This window comes from Elaeis guineensis, chromosome 9, assembly GCF_000442705.2.
Source record: "Elaeis guineensis isolate ETL-2024a chromosome 9, EG11, whole genome shotgun sequence".
Lineage (NCBI taxonomy): Eukaryota > Viridiplantae > Streptophyta > Magnoliopsida > Arecales > Arecaceae > Elaeis > Elaeis guineensis.
Window position 1 is genome coordinate 75,074,486 of NC_026001.2, and position 17,066 is coordinate 75,091,551.

The following is a 17,066-nucleotide window of genomic DNA, read 5'->3' on the forward strand; positions in this document are numbered from 1 at the left end:
ACCATTAAGGGTAAAAATAAATCCCGACACACTTTTGCTGTCATCATGATCAGACTGAAAACTAGAGTTTGTAAACCCTATAAGTCTCAAGTCTGATTCACCATAAACAAGCCATTGGTCCTTAGTATTTCTTAAATATTTCAGAATGGTTTTAACAACCTTCCAGTGATTCTCCCCTGGATCAGATTGGTATCTACTCACTACCCCTAGTGAGTATGCCACATCTGATCGTGTACATGTCATGGCGTACATAATAGATCCCACTGCCAAAGCATATAGAATCCTACCCATATGCTCTCTCTCTTGAGGTGTTGTCGGACAATCCCTCTTCGAGAGAGAAATTCCATGGCCTATCGAAAGATAGCCTTTCTTGGAATTATCCATGCTGAACCTCTTCAGCATAGTATCTATGTATGTAGACTAGGATAAACCAAGCAACCTTTTAGATCTATCCCTATAGATCCTCATCCTTAGGATGTAGGAAGCTTCTCCCAGATCCTTCATGGAGAACTGTGACGACAGCCAAATCTTTATTCCTTGTAATGCAAGGATATCATTCTCCATTAAGAGAATGTCATTCACATACAATACAAGAAATACCACTACTGGACCATTAGCTCAATTATAAATGCATGGCTCTTCTCCGTTCTTAACAAAGCCATACGTCTTGATTGTCCTATCAAAATGTATGTTCCAACTCCGGGATGCCTGCTTAAGTCCATAAATGGACCTCTGTAGTCTGCACACCTTAGACTCATCAGTGGATGTGAATCCTTCAGGTTGTATCATATACACCTCTTCATCCAGCTCTCTGTTTAGGAAAGCTGTCTTCACATCCATCTGCCAGATTTCATAGTCCAGATGGACAGCTATCGCAAGCATAATCCGAATGGATTTGAGCATTGCTGCAGGAGAAAATGTCTCGTCATAGTCTATACCATAACGTCGACGATATCCCTTGACAACCAGACGGGCTTTATAGGTTTCCACCTTTCCGTCTGTGCCCCTCTTCCTCTTGAAGACCCACTTACATCCTATGGGTTTTACTCCTTCGGATGGGTTAACCAATGTCCACACATCGTTGACCTTCATGGACTCCATTTCGATTTCATGGCTTCTAGCCATTTCTCAGAGTCGGATCTCTGCATTGCATCCATATAGGTGATCGGATCCTCATCATTTTTATCAAGTTCGATAGGATCATCGTTCCGGATCAAGAAACTATAGTATCTGTCCGGTTGACGTGGTACTCTACCAGATCGCCTTAAGGGTGTTTGAATAATGAGCTCCGAATCTGATCTAATCAAATTTGGTTCAGGTTCAGCAACTTGTGTCGGTTTTTTCACCTACCGAACTTCTTCAAGTTCGACCTTAGAGGTAACAGTCCCTTCACCAAGAACTTCTTTTCCAAAAAGATTGCCTTAAGGCTGACAAACACTTTTTGCTCATCAGCTAGGTAGAAGTAATACCCTTTGGTCTCTTTTGGGTACCCTATAAAATTATACTTGTCAGACCTAGGTCCAAGCTTATCCGTAATTAAATGTTTAACATAAACCAGACATCTCCAAACCCTAAGGTGCGAGAGTACTGGCTTACATCCTATCCATATCTCATATGGCATTTTGGTTACAGACTTACTCGAAACTCTATTTAGAAGATAACAAGTCGATTCGAGTGCATATCCCGAGAGGGAGATCGGCAGACCAGCAAATCCCATCATGGATCGAACCATGTCCAATAAGGTCCGATTCCTCCTTTCAGATACACCATTATGTTGTGGTGTTCCAGGAGGAGTCCACTGAGAGAGAATTCCATTCTCCCCAAGATATGTCAGAAAATCATTGGAATGGTATTCACCTCCTCGATCAGATCGAAGAATTTTAATACACTTTCCAGTTTATTTTTCTACCTCATTTCGGAATAGTTTGAACATTTCAAACGACTCCAACTTATGCTTTATTAAATAGACATACCCATACCTCGATAGGTCGTCTGTGAAGGTTATGAAGTAGAAATATCCACCTCTTGTACTTGAGCTCATGGGCCCACATACATCAGAATGTACCAGAGCCAAGAGTTCACTGGCTCGCTCACCTTTTCCAGTAAAAGGTGACTTGATCATTTTACCAAGAAGACAGGACTCACAGGTTGGAAGTGATTCACAATCACCGACTTCAAGAATTCCTTCTTGAGCCAACCTGTTTATCCTGTTCTTATTGATATGACCTAGCCTACAGTGCCAAAGATAGACTTCTGACACATCTATTCTAGGGCATTTATCAGAGGTTTGAACCATATTAATAGGTTGTGATAGAAAGTAAATTTCATTATTAAGTTGTCCAACAAACATTGTAACACCATTCAAAATGATATTACAAATATTTTCTTTTATTAAAAAATTGATAACCATTCATGGCCAAAAGGCCTACAGAAATAATATTTAATAAAAAGCTTGGACAATAGTGATATTCATTCAGAATTACGTTTCGAGAATTGATTACAAGGTTCATGATTCATAATGCTAGAACTGGAACTTTGCTTCCATTGCCAACGTTCAGGAACGTCTCATCTTTATCAAATCTCCTACTGACTACAGACCCTGCATCGAATTGCAAATATGATAAGGGCTTCCAATATCCAATACCCAGGCAGTAGTATCACAAATGAAAAAGTTACAAGGTGTTATCATATAAGTACCTTGCTTCTTCTTCGGCCTGTTCGGGTCCAGGGAGGCAATGTATAGAGGATAGTTCCTCTTTCAGTGCCCCTGCTTCTTACAAAAGAAGCACTCCACCTGGCTCTGGTCGGGCTTGCACTTCTTGATTTGACCCTGTGCAGATGTCCCAGCATGCAGTTGCACCTTCTTATTCTTCTTCTTCTTGTTCTTCTTCCCTTTCTTAAAGGGTCGACGACCAGAAGAAGACCCTCCCACAATATTTACCGACTCCTTATGGAGCTGGTGATCCTTCTCAAAGTTCTGCAGCAACCCCAACAAGCCGTGGTAGTTCACTGCAGGTTTTGTCATCCGAAAATGAGTAAAGAAGGGGAGGAAGGACTTGGGCAATGAATTAAAGATCGCATCCTTACCGAGCTGCTCGTGCAAGGAAAAGCCCAGTTTACTTAGGCGCTCAATCATTTCGATCATGTACAGTACATGATCAGTGACTGAGGCTCCATCCCTCATCCGAGCATTGAAAATGGCACAACTAGTTTTGTGCCTTTCAACATCGTCAGGCATGCCAAAAGAATCGTTCAACATTTGAAGCATCTCCTATGGCTGGGCATTCTCGATCCTACGGCTGTACTCATCATTCATTGCCGCCAGCATAATGCACTGAATGGTGGTGCGGTCGTTGAACCACTTCTGATAAGTGTCTCGGACCGTCCCTCTAATGTTCGGGGCTGGCTCCTCAGGTGCCGGATCCGTTACTACATAAAGGATCCGCTCATGCTCAAGGATGATTTTTAATTTTTGATACCAGCTATCGAAATTAGGTCCCATGAGCTTGTCATTATCTAATAATGATCGGAGGGACAGGGTAGTGGCCATAGCTGCATAAAAAAAAAATCAGACCTCTATTAGTACATAAATTATAAATACTAAAGACTTGAACTTTAGTCTAAAGTTTCTCTCAGTATTTTTACGAACCGGTAGCCTCAACCTCTAATTCAAGGAATTACTTTAATTCTTTAGTGGGTACTAGAATCCACACAAACTACACATGAGTCCAACTTTGGTTGGTCAACCCATGTGCATCTATGGGTAAGTTCATAACCAGTTGTTTCTCTAAATAACTTCTAGTAATTGATTTTGCTCCAGAACCTAATCAGTAGGCTTTGGCCTCACTAAAAAGATCTGGTTAGGTCCAACCATTAACATGATTTTATTTAGTGAATCAGACCAATAAATGATCAGGCCGACTTTGGCCGGCCAACCTGATCATCATCAGAAAGACTCAAATCAAATTATCATAATATGAATGATAATTCCATTAGTCAATAAGCACCAGGCCTTTGGGCCTCCAATGATTATTAAACTAATGGACTCATCATCACTCACTTAATGAGAGGCTATGACTTAGTTATCAATATAACTTAATTATTTTTAGGGACCTAATAATTTTTGAGAATTTTATTAAAGGATAGATGAGAAAAAAATATTTAGCCAATTTCAATCCTCCCACTGATTTCACCAAGTCAGATTAAAAAGGATTTAATTAAAACTGACATTAGGAGCACCTAAATCAGTCAAACTGATTTACCTAATGACATGGGTGAGCCCTAATCACCAAGTGATCTAATCAAAATCTAATTCACCAGATTGGCCAGGTAAGTGAGATCAGTGGTGGGGATAAGCCATTAACTCATCAGAGATCGAATCACTGCGAGTAGCTCCCACTTAAAAACCACTGGTCAAACTGCCAAACTTACCTTAGACACCAACCGGTTCATTAGTTTTAATTTGATCAACTTAGTAAATAGGGTTCCACCATGTAGCCATGAATTAAGTCCATCTTGGTCTAGTTAAAGACATGGACCCATTCAACTACAACTATTGGAGTTGAGTCTAGAGTATCCTTGACCTAATCTAATTCAACTTTTGATTAGATTTGACCAATTACTCTAATTTAATCCATTTCTTTAAGCTAACCTTAGGTCTAACCCAATTATGGATCTAATCCATTGACCCACAAGTTTATGCAATTGTCTTAGGTCTTAATTCACAATTCTAGACCTACTAGACAATACTTAATTCTTTTAATTAAGTATTTGGGCTGATGGGTCAGGATTTGATATTTTGAAAATAATTTTCAAATTTGAAAGGTTTTATTTTCTGTTCACCAAATATGTTGACTCATTTCACAAATAGATCAGCACATTTTATAAATAGCAATCCTATTGCTAATTACATAACAGAAAATAACTCAATCAAAATAAATCATGAATATTCTTTTAGATCTAATCTAACACATTCATGATAAATTTCACAATTGAATCTTTACATCTTAATTCCTTTTGCTGCTTCATCTGCATGGGATATAATTGCAGCGGCACCCCTACCGCCATAGGAGACCCCATCGAATGAGAGGAGAGGGCCTTTAAACCCTACTTTTCTCCTATGACCGGACGACCATGGCAACCAACCCAATTTGATTACTTGCTACTTGGATCAAGTATATCTAAATATATCAATTTCAAAATTTAAATTTTAAATTTAAATTTTAAATTTTAAATTTTGAATTTCAAATTTCAAACAAATTTTAAATTTTAAATTTTCAAATTTTTGAATTTTAAATTTTGAATTTCAAATTTTGAATTTTAAATTTTGAATTTTAAATTTGAAATTTCAATCAAATTTCAAATTTTAAATTTTAAATTTTTGAATTTTGAATTTTGAATTTTAAAATTTAAATTTTAAATTTTGAATTTCAAAATTTTGAATTTTGAATTTCGAATAATTTTCAAAATTCAAATTTTAAATTTTAAATTTTAAATTTTAAATTTAAACTTTTAGATTACAACTTAATCTACGCATGCAAATATATATATCATATCTAAGAACTTGCTCTGATACCATTTGTAGGAAATTCAGTGCAGGGGTAAAATAGTAATTTTAATTTTTTTTAAAATTATGATTTTACAATGAAAAAATATTAATTAATTTAATTAATTAATATAAATTTATCCTATACTAGGATCTAAATATGATATGTAGCATGCATGCATTTAAATTTGAAATTCAAATTCGAACAGTAAACACTTTACTGTAATGTGTTCAGAACATAATACTTTGTGCGGGTAGTAGATCGCCGTAATCTGATCACCGTCGGAAGAGTCTGATCATCGCGATGCAGCCACACAGCGTGTCTGGCCTCTGTGGATCATCCATATGAAGCTCCCGGTCTGATCGACTCCTCATGAGTGCTAGCTCGTTGTAGATCCCTTTTGACAGTCGATGCTGATCGAACTCCTTCGATCGATATCTGTCGATTCTTTGGATACTCTAGATTGTCAACAGACATGCTTGAGAGGATGTTGAAGATCTCTCTAAAATTTTGTAGGCTCACGATACTCGTAGCTCACTTTCTCACTTCCTGAATCTCAGGCTAAAACTCTAGGGAACTCACCGAAAACCTTGCACCCACTTTTCTTTCTTTTCTTTTCTTTTCTCTTGGAAGGATATGGACTTTCTTCTTATGCATAAGAGTTCTCACGCCCCAGAATTTTTCTTCAAAAATTTTCTTCTTTTCTTTCTTTTTCTCTTGGAAGGATATGGACTTCCTTCTCATGCACAAGAGTTCTCACGCCCCAGAATTTTTCTCCAAAAATTTTCTTCTTACACGCCCCACTCTTCTCCTCCTTTTATAACCACGTCAAATGTCTTATCCAAAAGAAAGGATAAAGATGAGTAATTGCACATTTGAATTCAAATCAAATTTTGAATTCAAATGGACACCAACTCATCCCTTATCCACTAAAGGCATGAGGCATGGCTTAAATTGTGCATGGAGTGATTTCATGAGAAATCTTTTCTCATGTAATAAATGAGACGTAAAAAAAGGGGATAAGGTGCAAAGATTGATTGCCCATTCAAATTCAAACTTTATTTTGAATTTGAATGGCCAACCAATCATCCTTATCCTTTCATATGGCACATTAAAGTGGGGTGTGGAGAGGGCTTGGCGTGAGGAAATAATTCATAAGAAGTTCCTTCTCATGAATTCAAATGGGTGCAATGGAAGTGAGGTGGCGCATAGAGATTGGGTCAAGGTGGTTTCATTATTTAAACCAACCTAATTGAACCAAATAAGTTAGGTCCAATTAGACTAATTTAAATCCAACTTAATTAGGCTTAATTAGGCTCAATAAAATTCTAATCAAATTAGAAATTGACTAAGCCCAATCCCTGATCAAATCAGGGATCAAACCATCTCGACGATTAGGTCAACTCTTAACTTAATCGGATCAAACCCAACTGAATCCAATTCAATTAGACTTTATCCAAAAATAATTACTTAATCAAATTGAGTTAATTAGTGATCAAATCACTAATTAAACCTCTCATAAATACTGAGTCCAAATTCGATGGGCAATCGGGCATCAGAATTCATCGATATGTAACCCTGATCGAAAAGTCCCAACCAATGGGACTCTTGACCCCGGTACCCATAATGTGTGGAACTCATGATCAGAGAATCCTGATTCTCGATCACTGAGTCCCAAACATGTAGGATTCTACATCAGCCATCAGATCAGATAGAAATCTCTAATGTGTGTGACCCCACAGGTTCGAACCTAAGCCGATAGCACAGGAATCAATTCTTGTACTAATCGAAGTGACCATCTAGCAATGGTACCCGACATCCAGATAGATCGAAGAGTCGCAATCGCAACACTCAGAACCTACATGAATATGGTTACTGTATAATTTATCCTTTTGACCCCTGTGTTTAGGATAACTCAGGGTTAAACTGTCAACCCTGATCAGATCATCCGAATCGTGCTCAACTCAAACAGTCCTGTGACTCCTCACAAGGACTACCCTGGCCAAGATTTTGCTAAATTGAAACACGACTGTACACAGCTCCTAAACTGGAGTGGTCAATCCCATCTTGACATACACACCGACAAGTCAAGTACTTGACTACACCCAGCAGCCTTCTGTCACTGAATTAAAAATTCAGGTAGTCCGGTGCCTAAGTGCAGTGAGTTGCTTGCAAGTCACCATGGCGGTCTCAGGTCGGAGGGACATTTATACCCATATTCCATCAGAGCAAATCTTGACAGTAGAAATAGCTCCGGAGTCGGTCACATTCAGTGCAGATGTACCCTTACATCTCACCTGTATGCCATACTAGTGTCTCCACACTCATTGGTTAAGAAGACAACCAACTTATATGGCACACAACGACCTATGCTTGATAAACGTTGTCGTCCTTGGTAACAACGTATCATTTGGTCGCGAACAGATTTAAGGACTAAACGACAAATCCTCCTTTGTCGAGTCTAAATAGTCCTAAGGACTTCATCACAATACAGGAGTTCATTAGAAGATGATAATTTGTGATGAAAAATGTCAAAATAATTTTTATTTATTTATAATTTATGAACATATACAAAAATAAGCACAACCGTCAATAGGCTAACGATTGGCTTTGGGACACTATTCCCAACAACAATACTTTCAGGTGGATCTACTAAGAATCAAATTCGGTTGGAATGCATGGAGTCAATTTCTGACTTCATTATTTTTATCTATTTCTCAGAGTCTATATCTAACATTACCTCATATAGGTCTTGAGATCATTCTTAATGTCCCTATCTTTCATAAGGAATGTTTCCTCTAGATCCTCTGTAAGAATATCTAAGTACTTTTTAGGAGGATGGGAGACCCTACTTGTTCTATGAGGTAGATGAGGTACTACATCTATTGGCTCACTACTAGATTCAGATTTTTGGACTCGATGCTCTTCAGAGACCTCTTTGAGCTCAATCTTCCTTCCACTGTCTTTATCTTAGATAAACTCTTTTTCTAAGAAGACGGTATGACAGCTCACAATTATATTGTGATCCTCAGAAAGATAGAAGTAATATCCCATGATTTCTTTAGGATATCCTATAAAATGAGTCTTAAAGAATCTAGCCTCTAGCTTGTCTGTCTGCTGTCACTTGACATGGGTCAGACATCTTCGAATCTTGAGGTACCCAAGAATTGACTTCTTACCATTTCATAACTCGTATGGTATGGTAGGAACGGATTTAGAAAAAATTTAATTTAAAAGATGAATCGTAGAAGGTAATGCATGTCTCCAGAGAAAGACAGAAAGATCTGTGAAGCTCATCATGTATCGGACCATATCTAATAGGATCCAATTCTTTCATTTGGATATCCCATTGAGCTGAGGTATCCTTGGAGGTGTCTACTATGAGACTATACCATTATCCTTGAGATAGGTCCGAAATTTTTCACTGAGGTATTCTCCTTCTCGATCTGATTGAAGAACCTTTATAAATTTTTTGATCTATTTTTTTACTTCATGTCTGAACTCTTTAAACTTTTTAAAGGCTTCAGACTTACGGTGCATCAAATACACAAACCCATACCATGACAAATTATCGATAAAGATTATGAAGTAGATATGGCCATCCCTTGGCCTGTACATCGAATGGACCACACACATCAGTGTGCACCAGGGTTAATAACTCAGTGGTCCTTTCTCTTTATCCTACAAAGGGTAGTTTAGCTATTTTTTTTTGAAGACATGGCTCACAAATCGGATAAAACTCAAAAGTCAATAGTTTGAGAAGATCATCTTTCTTCAATTTGTTGAATCTATCCTCTTCGATATGATCCAGCCTAAGGTGCCACAAATACTTTTGATTGATCCTATCTCTAGAGCTCTTAGACCCTATGGTATTCACTATTTGCTCGTTAACATTAACACTTGCATCCATATACAAATGATAAAGCCTGTCTATCAAATAGGCACGTGCAATACATTTATTTTCAAAATAAATTATGCACAAGTCTTTATTAAAATAAAAATTATAATTATCTTGTGCCAGTATAGATACAGAAATCAAATTTTTACTGGCTATAGAAACATAATAACAATCTTTTAAAATTAAACTAAATCCTGAGGGTAATCGCAAAGAATAGGTCCCGACGGCTACGGCAGTAATTCTTGCCCCATTATCGACTCAGAGAGTAATCTCACCTTCTTTTAACCCTCTAACTTCTTTTAGATCCTGCATTGAAGTACACAAGTGTGTACTCGAATTAGAATCTAGAATCCAACTGCAAAAAGAGAAAACTATTAGATTAGTTTTAATTATGAACAAATCAGATGTGCCTTCAAAAGGCTCATCCTAGTTAAGGACATGAGTTAATTTCTTGAAACTAAGATCTAATCTCAAATTCTAAAGTCAGTCATTATGATTAGACTCGATCAACCTATCGGTGTTAAAAATTTTAGCTACTGGGTTGGAACTCGACATGACTATTTGCAGAGAGAATAGTTTCTAATTAGATATTTGTACTTGATAGATGTTTGTTCTGAGGACTTTAAAAATAAATAAGGCTCTCATTATTTTCTCGAATCTTTCATACTCCTCGAATGGATAAATGAAAATCTATACGCGATTAGTTTCTAGTGGATACTGCGCTCCCATTGATCCATGTGCACCTCATCTAATAGTTATTGGTGATATATGAACCAATGAGTGGACAACGCCTTATCCATTGCTTCACCAAATAAGATGCAATGGATTCGGTCTGTAAGTCTTGTGGCCTTACCTAATAGTTATTGATATATTTTTTAGTCAAGTCAGACCCACCATTCACCAATAAATATAAAGCCATCATTGGTTCCCTCACCTAATAGTTATTGGGCCCAACCTCATCTTCACCTCAGGACATCAGATGCCAATAGAGTGATTGTGCCTCCTCGATGCAATCGAACCACTGTAACCAGTTGAGAATGATCAATGCTAGAAAAGGCACCCGCATCTCTACAATCATGGAAGATCGCTAGACTTAATATTCAATTGAAGAGATTTAATTTAGATCTCATCTACTTAGTCATATATTAAATGTGATGACTAAATTGATTTAGGTTAGCCCATCTTATATTTGACCCATCTAGCTGGCATGAATGAACACGAATCACTAATCAACCAAACTCAATCCATAATCTACCAAATGATCAGATAACTAAGATCGGTGGGAGGGATATGTCATTAACTCACTATAGACACCATCTATGTAAGTAACTCCCAATTAAAGACTATCGATCAAGAATGTCAAACTTACCTTAGACATCAAATGGTCTATTAGAATTGAATCTGTTGACTTAGTTATTCAAGCTCGAACCAAGGAGCCAAATTCGATCTTGAGATAATCCAGTCTCTTCCTGATTCGTATGGGTAGTTCATCAAGAACTATTAGTTATTAGTTATTCGTATGGGCAGTTCGTATGGTCTATTAGTTATTCAATGATTCATAATCCAGTTTCTTTCTGATTCGTATGGACAATTCATCATGAACCACCATATGAATAAGATTGATAGTACTTTGTCTGAATTACTGAATATGCTAGTGACAGCTGAGGGCACCTTAAAGAGTTCAAGAGATATGGTTCTGACTATGGGCAAACTTTCTCTAAGAAAAAATCTTCTTTTAAGAAGAAGAAGCCTACGAAAAAGCAAAAGAATGAGGCTAAGCCCAAGAAGCAAGTTCTGAAGAAGACTGATGACAAAGAAAAGTATTTTCATTGCAATATCGAAGGCTATTAGAGAAAGAATTGTCCGACCTACCTGGTGACTATCAAGCATAGAAAGAAAAATGAAACCTATGAGGTCACACACAAAAGAGATTCTTATCCGATCAGATGGCTGATCAATGATTATGAATCATTGAAGGATAAAATCATCAATTTGATTGATGATTAATCTTGTGCAAAAATTATTATTAGATAATTCGTTAAGTATTAGTGAATCATAGGAGGATTAATTAGTAATTGGATTGCTATTTGACTCAATTTGATTGAGCAATTGAGATTTGGATCAAGTTTAATTGAATTGGATTCAATTTGACTAGGGTTGGATTTGATTAGATCGAGCCTAATTGTGAGGAAGATTAATTCTTGATTTGATCAAGACTTAGGTTTAGTTAATTTCTAATAAGATTAAGATTTAATTGAAGATATTGGGTTCCTAATTTGATTAAGTTTCTTCTTCTTATTTAGATCAAATCGAATCAGATTCAGTTTAATTCAAATTTGGAAATCCTAGAGTCCATTGGAGTTGGGACTCTCTCTCCACCGCCCCCACTTTGGTTTTCACACCCTATATTCTATGACAAAAATATTTTGGTGTGAGAAATTATTTGCATGAGAGTTTTGGATGCAGATATGAGAGAGAGAGAGGTTGTTTTGGCAGGTAGTTGGTTGATGACTCATCCACCTTATCTTTTGATCTCTTCCCTAGTTTGAATTTGATTCAAATCAAGGATAGAGATAAGAAGGAAAGCTAATCTGATTTTTATGGTAACTGGGTGGCGCCAACAACCAATTCTTCTCTTGGGCATGGAGAAATATGGGCATGAGAAATCAGATCTGGTTTCTCATGCCAATGCTTGCTGTAAATTTCTTAACACCAACATTGTTTGGCATGTGATGTAGGTGGCGCCCCCTCTCCCAAGAAACTCTAGTCCTCCCTCTCATAAATAGGGACTAATTTTTAGACCCTGATGAGAATGAGAAAAATCAAAAAAATTCAGAGAAAAATATTCTAAAAATCTAAGTCCTCTTCCTCCTTCTCTTCCTTTTCGTTCTCCCTAGTTCTCAAGAGAATGTGAGGTCTGTGAGAGAACAACCTCAATCATCAAAGAGGAGTCTTTTTCAAGGGAGCTAGCACCTCGGTGAATATACCTACCTCTGGTTAGAACGAGTCCTCGTGTGGATATCTGTGGAGGCCAAATGCGTGTGCGGCTAAAGGAACCCATTCAGATCCACGATCATCGGCTGCGGTGTAGATCGATCCGCATAAAGGTATTGAGATTTGATCTCCATATTTTTTTATTTTTTAAATTATATATATATATCATAGATCTAGGGATTCGGGTAGTATAGATTAGATTTATTGCATATGGGGTTAAAGAGGGTTAACCTAGATCTATTTTTCATTGCGATCAAAAATTATTTTTGAAATTCATACATGCAACCTATTCGATTTCTAACAACCTAAAAGTTTATTAATTTCATTCTATTGGATTACCACTACATACTACTAGGTGTTATTGATGGATTGTAGGACTCGTCAAGCATCGTCTTGATGATTGATGACCCTCGAAGGATAGAGTTGAAATTATTCCAACCCATCGAAAAGAGTTTCGATAATATTATGATGAAGATCATAATATATCTTATTACTGGATAGAATGGAACCTATGAGATTATACACAAAAAAAATTCTTGTTTGATCAGATGGTTGATTAACGAATATGAATCGTTGAAGGATAAAATCATCCATGTGATTGATGATTGATCTTAAGCAAAAGTTGTAATTATGTAATCCAAGTGTTAGTGAATTATAAGAGGATTAATTAGTAATTGAATTGCTAATTGACTCAATTTGATTGAGCAATGAGGTTCTGACTAAGTTTAATTGAATTAGATTCAGTTTGACTTAGATTGGGTTTAATTGGATCTAGTCTGATTGCGAGGGAGACTAATTTCAGATTTGATCAGGAGTTGAATTTAGTTAATTTCTAATTAGATTAAAAATTTATTGAGAAGATTGGGTTTCTAATTTGTTTAGATTTTTTTCTTTTATTTGGATCAAACTAAATCTAATTTGGTTTAAACCAATATTAGAAACCCAAAATTCCAAAACCCTGGGACTTCTCCCTTGCACACGCCCCATGATCTCCATAAGAATTTTTTCATGCTAAAGCATTTCTATGTGAGGAATATTGGCGTGAAAAGAAGAGGGCGTAGAGAGGGTGGGATGGCATCTGTTGATGACTCACATCCTTATCTCTTTCCTAATTTGAATTTGATTCAAATCAAGAGATAATGATAAGAATGGTAGGCAGTTTCTTGATGAGTCATGATTCTTATCTCCTACTTAATTTGAATTTGATTCAAATCAAGATGATAGGATAAGAAAGAAATAAATCTAAAATTATGAAAAACCTTTGAGGTGCCAATCCCATCCCATTTGTGCGCTAAAAAAGAAGTTGGCGTGAAAGAAATCTAATTTCTTTCTCACACGCTCCTCCTTTTGGCATTGAAAATATGGGACGCCCCATATGATGTGGCATGTAAGAATGTGTGGCACCCCTCCTAAAACCCTAATTCCCTCTTCCCTATAAAAGAGGTTCAAAGGTTGGATGCCCAATATATAGATGAGAAAATAGTTTTCAAAAAGCCAAGCCTTCTCTCTCTTCCCCTTCCCCACTCCTGTTCTTCTCCATCTCTAGAGGGTCTATGAGATTTGAGAAAAAGATACTTCAACCATTAAGGAGGAGATCTCTGTAAGGGAGCTAGCACTTTGATGAGATCATCTCGTCTTTGATCGGAATGAGTCCTCGTATAAATACCTATGGAGATCGGATACATGCATGGCTAAAAGAACCATTCAGATCTACGATCATCGGTTGCGGTGTGATACGATCTGTGCAAAGGTATTGAGATCCGATCTCAATATTAGTTATTTTTATTTTTAGATTATATGCATGTCTTCGATCCGGATATGGGTAGTTAATAGATTTGATCTGTTACATGTAGGGTTAAAGGGTTTAACCTAGATTTGCTTTCATTATTGTTTCAAAATTATTTTAAAATCTATGTATATAAGCCTATCCATTTTTTAATAGTGGTATCAGAACCACTGATTTTTCTTAGACATGCATGATCTTATTTTGTTTTAGATCTAAAAGTTTGAGGTATTTAAAATCAATCTTGTGCTGCTATAAGGTTGTCCTGATATAGGGTTTATCCTCTATATTGAAAAGATTATCCTAGCACAAGATTGATCGATTTTGAAAATTATTTTTGAAATTTTTAAATTAATCTTTTAGATTTAAAAATAGATGTATATGATATGACTTTATTCATATTTAGATCTAAAATTAGAATGATTAAAAATTCGCATCGGACTGCTATAAGGTTATCCTAATATAGGGTTTAACTCCTATATTGAAAAGATTATCCTAGTTCTATGCAAATCAATTTTTGAAAAATATTTTTAAAATATTTTAATCATTATTTTAGATCTGATTTAGTACGTATGAGATATATGTAATTTTAGTTTTAGATCTGAAAATTATATATGTGATATATGTTTTGTTATTTGGATCTAAAACTGCATATATAAGATATATGATTTTAGGTTTAGATCTGAAAAGTTTTCATGATCATAAGCCATTAATGTATGCAATGAAATATAATCTAAAAAATATTTTAGGATCTAAAAATTATGTTATTGCATATGGGTATGGGTTGAACAAATTAGGTCTAGTGATCAAGCTACAATTAGGATCAATTGATTAGATCATGTTAGAACCCTTTGTCGATTTTGAGCAGTTGATCAAATCTAATTAATGGTTGACTAGGATTAGATCAAACGGGCTCAAAATCGAGTTTAGTTGTAGTTGATCGTATCGATTCATATTTTGATGTAAATTGATTGACTCAAGATCGAATTTGGCTTCGTGATTTGGATTTGGGTCAATAGGCCAACCTAATCGATTTTAATCAACAAATTTGGTGTCTAAAGTAAATACTTAGATGGTGGTTCTTTAATTGATTCTATTATCTAACCTGATCAATTCGTTGGTGTCTAAGAAAGCAATGGAGGGACCCCCACTCATCTTAACTTATCTGACCATTTTGAAAGATTATATTTTATATTAGGTTACTTATTGACTCGAGTTCACTCATGATGACTAGATTGATCCGACATAAGATATACTGATCTAAATCAGATTAATCAGATATGAGATGTGCTGACCTAAATCAGATTCATCAGATATGAGATGTGCTGACCTAAATCAGATTAATCAGACATGAGATATGCTTACCTTAACCTAGTTAGTCTAACAAAAGATGTGCGGATCTAAATCAAACCAGTCATTTATATGAGATGTACATGACTATTTAGAAGAGACCTGAACTTAAAATCTCCTCAATAATATTAAGTCAAGGGGTCTTCCACCATTGTAGAGTATCGTGCCTTCTTCGATGTTGATTATACTCGGCTGGATATAGTGGATTAGTTGCATTAGGAGAGAAGCAACCACTCTAAATACGGGGTGGAGATGAGATTGGGCTCAAAATCTATCAGGTGAGGGTCCAATGATGGCTTCACTTACGCTCAATGGTGGGTCTGACTTAACTAAGGAATGAGGCCAAGATCTGTCAGGTGAGGTTTCAAAAGTTAGAGATCAAGTCTGCTACAATTTGCTTGAGAAGCATCCATCTATTGGTTAACACATTCATCAAGATCTATCAGGTGAGATAGTGTCCCAATCGGTGAGACCGCAGTGCCCACTAGGAACCTTAACTCATGAAGGAATTTTTGCTTCCTAACCCAAAGAGTGTTAGGATCCAAAAAATTAGTGGGAGCTCTGTAAAAATAATGGAAGCTAAGTTTATTTTTAGAATAAATTCTCTAAAATAAACTAAAATCAATTATAAAAGTCTAACTAGAAGCTTTTTCTCTCTATAGAAAATTGTTTGCCTCCAATAGTCTAGTCCGTATCTTAAAAATCAACCAAATATCAGGTTCTAACTGTAAGGATTGGTTAAGAGACTTAAAAGGTATTTCGAGTTCCAAGAATCTAGATTGTGTCTTAGATTAGAAAATATCGATAGAGATCTTGAAGAGTTCAAGGGATATACCTTTAGAATACATGTCAGATCTGCTCGTGATTGAGACTAACCTTACAGTTTCTTCCACTATCAGTTGGGTAATAGACTCTGATTCTAGTATGCATTTATGCACTTCAATGCAGGATCTTAAGGATTGTAGAAGGTTGAGACTAGAAGAGATGACCCTATGTGTAGGCAACAGAGCAAGAGTTGATGCTATGGTCGAAGGGACCTATCTTCTTCGACTATCGTCTGATTTCTGTTGAAAACCAAAGGATTGTTACTGTGTGCCTAATGCGAGTAGAAATTTGATTTTTATTTCATACTTAACATAGGATGACTACAAAATTAGTTTCAATAAGGACCATTGTACTATTTATTTTGGAAATAAAATGACTGCACATGATCAGTTAATCAACAGTTTCTATCATTTGTATGCTGATGCAGATGAGTCAATTAATCTATCCGAGCAAACAGTGAGTGCCATTGGATCTAAGAGATTTAGAGATGAGGTTAACCTAAAGCACATATGGCACCTTAGATTAAGTCATATCAAAGAAGAAAATATCAATAGACTAGTGAAAGATGGTCTTTTAGACTTATTCTCAGATGAGTCGTATTCAGTCTGTGAGTCTCACCTTCAGAAAAAAATGATCAAGCTTCTCTTTATAAGACATGAGAAAAGGACCA